General features: G+C 45.9%; 1 protein-coding gene across 1 annotated transcript in view; it reads left to right on the forward strand.

Moving 5' to 3' along the window:
• The window catches only part of SHANK2 (SH3 and multiple ankyrin repeat domains 2), a 563331-nt gene that overhangs the window by 532083 nt on the left and 23709 nt on the right, over positions 1-7539 (forward strand). The gene's annotated exons all lie outside the window — the stretch shown is intronic.

A 7539-nucleotide genomic window follows, 5' to 3' on the forward strand; every position in this document is an offset into this window, starting at 1 on the left:
TCTTCTCCAACACCACAGTTCAAAAGCATCAATTCTTCGGCGCTCAGCCTTCTTCACAGTCCAACTCTCACATCCATACATGACCACAGGAAAAACCATAGCCTTGACTAGACGAACCTTTGTTGGCAAAGTAATGTCTCTGCTTTTGAATATGCTATCTAGGTCGGTCATAACTTTGCTTCCAAGGAGTAAGCGTCTTTTAATTTTATGGCTGCAATCACCATCTGTAGTGATTTTGGAGCCCAGAAAAATAAAGTCTGACACTGTTTCCACTGTTTCCCCATCTATTTCCCATGAAGTGGTGGGACTGGATGCCATGATCTTCGTCACAGCCCAGAGGAGCCTAAACGCCCCGTGTTGCCCTGAGTGGGACCCTGGAGCAGGAAAGGGACCCTAGGTAACAATTAAGGAAATCTGAATTAAATGTGGGCTTTAATTAGTAACAGTATATCAGTATTGGTCAACTGATTGTGACAAAGGTACCATCTTTATGTAACATGTTTGTAACAGGGGACATGGGGTCGGGGCGAGGGATTCCCTGCTGTATGATCACAATTTTTCTCTAAATCTAAAACCATTATAAAATCAAAAGTGTGTTTAAACACAAAACATAGTAATTGCAACGGATTCAGATGTATTAAATACATTTTTTTTAAACATCCCTGAATTCATCATGACACTTTTAAAGAATGGGTTGCTTTCTTTTTAAATTTCGACTGGAGTATTGTTGGTCTGCAGTGCTGTGTTAGTTTCAGGGGTTCAGTTATGCAGACACATGCATCCGTTCTTCTTTAGTCTCTTTTCCCATGTTGATTGTCACCGAATAGTGAGGAGAGTTCTCGGTGCTAGACCGTAGGTCCTTGTTGGATATCTGTCTTACGTATAGTAGTGTGTGTGTGTGTGTGCGTGTGTGTGCGTGTGTGTGTTTATCACAAGCTTCTGCTTACCCCCCAGCCCCATGTTCCCCTTTGGTAACCGTGAGTTTGCTTTCGACGTCTGTGTGTCTGCTTCTGTTTTTGTAGATGGTAAGTTCGTTTGTTCCATTTTTTAATTAGATCGCACGTGTGAGTACTGTCACTGGTGTTGGTCTCTGTCTGACCTACATAATTCACCGAGTGTGACAGTCTCTAGGTCCATCCGTGTGGTTGCAGATGGCATTATTTCGTTCTTTTATGGCTGAACAATACTCCGTTGTGTATATGTGCCACATCTTCTTTACCCATCCCTCTGTCAGAGGACACGCAGGCTGCTTCCATGTCCTGGCTACTGTGAATGCTGCAGTGAGCATGGGGTGAATGTGTCTCTTTGGATTATGGTTTTCTCCAGGTATATCCCCTGGAGCGAGACTGCAGGACCACGTGATCATTTTTAGTTTTTTAAGGACTCTTCATCCTGTTCTCCACAGAGGGTGTACCAGTTTACATTCGAGAATGGGTCACTTGAAGGAGCACGTTCATTACTCTGGAAACTGGCAAATAGAAGGGAAGAATGAGGCATGCATCTTGCCCTTCTTAAAGAAACTGTCCCTCGGGGCAGTCAAACAGTTGAGAAGGGGAAGTTTCTCTTTACAGATTATTCCAAATGATAAACGGAGAAGGAACACCCTAAGTAGAATATCAGCATTTTACAGCCCCCGGGCAGTAAATGATCCAGGCAGTGACCGTCGGCGGCTGCTAGAAATGTTACTGACCAACTAACAGGGCGGGGATCAGGCTGACCGTGTGCAAACCTATCCATAAGCTTTAACATCCCAGAAAGCCTCGAGCCGACACTCGGGGGCTCCGATGGGGGCACACAGCCCCACCTGTGACGTCCGCCTGACACAAAGCAGGCCTGACGCGGGTCCCAGCCTCCAGCCCGCAAAGCACAGGCAAACGGAAGACAGAGGCACACAGTCAACAAAACCAAGAGGGGTGACGGCTCCCTTGCTTCAGCAAACGGACCGGGAGGGAATAAAAGAGGAACCGGGGAGGCTGCAGAGTGAGAAAGACTTCGCAGTCACGCCACCCAACGCAGTGTCTGGCTCCTGGTCCCGGTGAAGCGGCTGTCGTCTTGGGGACACTTGCGAGACAGCTGGGAAGCCCTCTAGCCCTGATGAGATACTTCCTGACCCATGGGATGAGGGCTACCTTTTAGCTGCGATAGTAGTATTGTGGCTGTGCTTTTAGTGCGAGACTCTGTCTTTTCACACAGAGCTGCCCGGACTGCTCTCAGGCAGGGTGAGAGGAGGCTGGGGCTTGCGCCAGGAGGACCCGTGAGGGTTGGGGGGCGGCTTGGAGGCGCTGGAACCGCCCACCTGATGATGCTGCCACTGGCTGATGAGGCCTTGGTGATACGGAAGAACAGTCTCTCTGCTCTTGGTCACTCATAGGACAACATTCCATAATAGAAAATGTAGAAATGAGCTTCCTTTTAATTAATAGGCTGTTTCTCTGAGCAATTAAAAAAAAATTATTGGAGTATAGTTGATTTACGATGTTGTATTAGTTCCAGATGTACAGCCAAATGAGTCAGTTACACATACACACGTATCCACACTTTCTAAGATTCTTTTCCTGCATAGGCTATTACGGAGTGTTGAGTAGAGTTCCCCGTGCTGTACAGCAGGTCCTTATTAGTGATCTATCAAACACATGGGCTTCCCTGGTGGCTCAGACAGTAAAGAATCCACCTGCAATGCGGGAGACCTGGGTTCGATCCACGGGGTGGGAAGATCCCCTGGAGGAGGGCATGGCAACCCACTCCAGTGTAGTAGTGGGCACTTGTCAATCACATCTGCCAATGTACCCGTCCCCGCTTCACCCCCTGGCAGGCATGTTTGTTTTCTCATCTGTGACTCTACTTTTATTTTAAGCAGGTTTTGAGTTTATAGGGAGAAACAGAGCCAAAAGTGCAGAGTTCCCTCATCCCCTCTCACTCCTCCTTACCTACCTATTTCTGTTTTTACCATCTTGCTCCAACGTGGTACAGTTTGTTACAGTTGATGAACCAACACTGATGCAATATTGACACATTATTATTAACTGAAGTTTACATTAGGGTTCCCTCTTCCCCCTCTCCCTCTCTGGACTTGGACAGATGCCACCATTGCAGTCCTGCACAGAGTAACTGTGTCATGGCTCTAAAACTCCCCTGCGCTCCACCTGTTTATCCCTCCCTCCTCCCGAGCACTGGCAACCCCTGATCTTTTCGTGGTCTTCATAGTTTTGCTGTTTCCAGCATGTGATGTAGTTGGCATCATACAGCATGTAGCCTTTACAGACTGGCTTCCTTCACTTAGCGGGTGCACTGAAGGGTCCTCCGGGTCTCTCGGGGCTTGAGAGCCCGTTTCTTTTTATCGCTGTGAAACAGTCCATTGTCGGGAGGTAGCAGTTTATTTATCCGCTCACCTACTGAAAGCCTTCTTGGTGGTGTGTAAGTTTTGGCATCTGTGAATAAAGCTGCTGTGAATGTCCACGTCTAGGGTCTTGTGTGGGCAGGAATTTCAGCTTATTTGGGTGAATGGTCACCAAGGAGCCTGACTGCTGGGTCAGACGGTAATGGTATGTTTGGTCTTCTAAATCACCACCGGCCTGTCTACCAAATGGCTGTGCCTTTTAGCACTTACCCCAGCAAGGAGAGTTCCTGTTGCTTCACATCCTTGCCAGTGTTTGGTGGTGTGAGTGTCTTGGACTTTGGCCATTCAAGTAGGTGTATACTGGTATCTCATGGTTGTTTCCATTTGCATTTCCCTAATGACATACGACTGGAGAAGGAAATGGCAGCCCACTCCAGTGTTCTTGCCTGGAGAATCCCATGGGCTGAGGAGCCTGGGGGGCTGCAGTCCATGGGGTTGCAAGGAGTCGGACACGACTGAGCGACTAGGCAGTGACATATGATATTGATCACCTGTGTATCTTCTTTGGGGAGATGTCCGGATATTTTGCTTGGTTTTTATTTGGGTCCTTTAAGAGTTCTCTGTGTATTTTGGACGCCGGTCCTTTATCTGACGTGTGTTTTGGAAACATTTCCTCCCCGTTTGTGGTTGCCTTCTCCTTCTCTTCACAGTGTATTCTGCGGTTTTCCATTTTAATGAGGTCTTGTTCATCAATTCTTCCTTTCATGGAGAGTGCTTTTGGTGTCTTATCTAAGAAGTCATTGCTAAGTTCAGGGTCACCTAGATTTTCTTTTACATTATTTTCCAGAAGTTTTATAATTTTTGTGTTTTACATTGAGGTCTGTGACACATTTGAGGTTAATTTTTGTGAAAGGTGTAAGGTGAGGTCTGTGTCTAGATTTTTTTTTTTTTCTTTTTTTGCACGTGGGTATCCCATTGTTCCAGCACCATTGTTGAAAAGATGATCTTTTGTCCACTGAATTGCCTTTGTGCCTTTGTCAAAGATCAGTTACTGTATTTGTGTGGGTCTACTTCTGGGCTCTCTATTCTACTCCGTGGATCTGTTTGTTCTTTGACCAATACTTGATTGGTAAAGTATAATAAGACTTGAAGTCAGACAATGTCAGGCGCCTGACTTTGTGTTTCTTCAGTGCTGCAGTGGCTATTTTGGGTCTTTTGCCTTTCCATGTAAAGTTAGAATCAGTTTGTCAGTATTCACAGAGTAACGGGCCAGGATAGAAGTCAGGCCTTTGGCGGGGGCGGGGGGACCGGGGGTGTTCCCTTAAATATGCGCTTCCTGTCAGGGGGCACTACACACTGGTGAAGTGTGAGAGGCAATTAATATGAAAGACAAAGCCCAAAACAAATATACTGTGAAGGGAAGAGAAAGAGGAAACAGATCATGCAGGGAGAGTCAGATCATGAAAAGACATTATTAATATGATCAGTGAGATAAAAGATATTGCATCTTTTAAGAACAAAATGCTCTTTTATAAAGTAACAGAGAACAAAAGAGCTCTTGAAATTAAAAAAATTATAGCAGATATGAACATTTTGATAGATTGAAAAATAAATTGAAAAAGAGTCTTCCAGAAAGAAAAAGATGTGGAAAGTTGGAAAGATAATTTAGAAAGTCCAGTGTGTGCTAAATAAAGGTACCTCAAAGAGAAAATGAAAGAAGTGTTCGGGAAATAATGGAAGGAACCGTTCTAGAATGGAGGGGTGCAAGTTCTTGATGGAAAGGGATTCGTGAGTACCCAGTACGAGCGATGAACACACCAGGGCACGTCAGCAAAGTCCGGAAAACCTGGGCCAAGAAAATACCTCCCAAGGTCCTCTATCTGGGCGGGGAGGGGGCAGTCTTCTTAAATGTTTTTGTCTGTTTCATCAATTTGAGAAAAGGGTATTAAAGTTTCCTACTGTGTTTGAAGAGCTGCCTGTTCTTTAATTCTGTCAAATCGGGCTTCATTATACTGAGGCTCTGTGACTAGGTGCGTACACGCTTACGCCTGTTACGTCTTCCGTGTGAATGACCTCTTGTATCATTATGAACTATCCCTCTTTATTTCTGGAAATGCTTTTTTCCTTAAGTCTGTTTTTGTCCCAGCTTTGTTGATCTATAAATTACGTACCATAAAATTTCAGCCTCTTGAGTTACACAGCCCAGTGGATTCTAGCATATTCAGAGTTGCGCAGCCATCACTGCCAGCCTAATTTGGGAAGCTGTGTCACTCCAGAGAGGGCTCTCTTGCCCACCGAGGGGCTCATTCCTCCAGCCCGTTGGGCTGCTGTGAATAATGCTGTTATGAACTGTTGTGTACAGGAACTTGTGTGATTGTGTTTTCAGTCCTCTTGGGCATATACAAGGCCTGGAGTTTCTGGATCTTATCGTAAGCTCTATGTTTAACTTTGAGGAATTGCCAAAACACTTTTCAAAGTGGATGAAGTCTACTTTGTGAGATAGTAACATAGCCACTCCATCTATGGCAATTTTTTTCCCATTTATTTCCTTTCAATCTGTGTTGAGTGCGCCGACAGCATATTTGGGCCCTTCTTTTCCATGGTGTGTGTGTGTTTTTAAACAATGCCTGCTTTTTACCTGGAGTCTCACCACATTGACTTCTGATGCCGTTCAGCTTGCCTTGTGCTGCTCTTCAGCTCTCCTCTTTTCTCCCTTTTCCGCTTTATTTTGGATTTTGGATTATTTGACTACTTTTAAAACTCCTTTTTATCTGCTTTTAGCTGTGTCTCTTTCCATTCTCTTCAGTGGTGGCTCCAGGACTGCAGTGTACATCCTTAACTTCTTCCACCCACTCAGAATTCATAGTGCACACTTCACATAAAGCATAAAACTTGACAACCGTATAGATGTGTCTGCCTCAGCCCTGCTGCAACTGTCCCACGGACAGTTACCCACATTAGAAGCCCTAGAGACCAGTGTCATTTCCGCCTAAAACAGTCGTATCTGTTTAATAAGGATAAAATAATCTTTCGTATTTTGCCCAGGTGTGTATCATTTCTGATATCTTCACGCCTTCTAAAGATTCATTGTCATTTTCCTCCAGCTTAGAGAACTTCCTTTAGCTTTGTTTGTAGTGCAAGCCTGCTGGCAGCAACTTCTCTGGCAATAACTCATCATTTATTTACAAAGGTCTTTATTTTGCCCCCATTCTTTGTATTTTCAAGTGGTTACAGAATTCCAGGTTGACAGTTACTTTTTTACAGGTTTAAAACATTGTTCCAGGCTCTTCTTGTCTCTGTAGTTTCTGATGTGAGGTCCACACAGTTCCTGTGTAAGTAACGTGTCCTCCTCTGCCCGCGTTAATAAGATTTCGTGTTACCTTTGGCTTTCAGCGAATTGACTGTAACGTGCCCAGGCCTGACTTTTCTTTATATTTATCATTTTTGGGAATCACTGGGCTTCTTGAATCTGTACATTAATGTCCTTCACCCAGTCGGGGAACTTTTCAGCCATCGTTTTTTCTTTCTCCCTTTTCTAGGACTCTTGACTTTCTCCCCTTCTGGGCCTCTAATTCTCATCATCTTAGACCTTCTGATGTTGTCCCACGAGTGCTTAACACTGTGTTCACTTTTGAAAACCTCCTCTTTCTTCATATTGGATAAGTTCTATTTCCGTATTGAGGTTCACTCTTTTCTCTGTCATATCCATTCTGCTGTTAAGCCCATCCAGTGTGTCTTTGCAGATTCCGTGGTGGCCCAGACGATAAAGACACCTGGGGTGTCTATTGCATCTGCGAAGACGCACCACGCTGGTGAGCCTGTGGCTCCACCGCACTGACCGCATTTAAGGAATCCACAGCAGGCCGAGAAGTAGAGCAAAACAGGGCCAGGCAGTCACAGGGGACGCGGGGTGTTGGGTGCTTCTTATTCCTCAATCACCTGGGCAATACTCAGAGTGGTCACAGGCTTCACCCTCCATGCCCAGCACTCACACCAGGATCTGGGGGAGGGGATAGCAGAGGACAGAGCCCATCTGGGCGGCCTGTTGGTGCCGGGGGCGTGAGGGAGGGGGCCGGGCTGGAGCTGTGGAGCCCTGGCGATCAGGGGAGGTAGCTCAGGGGCAGCTCGGCCCCCTGCTCTGAGACAGGCCCGCCTTCCTCTCGGTGGTGGGCTCTGGAGAGGTGGAGGGTTGTGGGCTCGGG

The sequence above is a fragment of the Bison bison genome, unplaced genomic scaffold (assembly GCF_000754665.1).
Source record: "Bison bison bison isolate TAMUID 2011002044 unplaced genomic scaffold, Bison_UMD1.0 scf7180017864080, whole genome shotgun sequence".
In the NCBI taxonomy this organism is placed as follows: domain Eukaryota; kingdom Metazoa; phylum Chordata; class Mammalia; order Artiodactyla; family Bovidae; genus Bison; species Bison bison.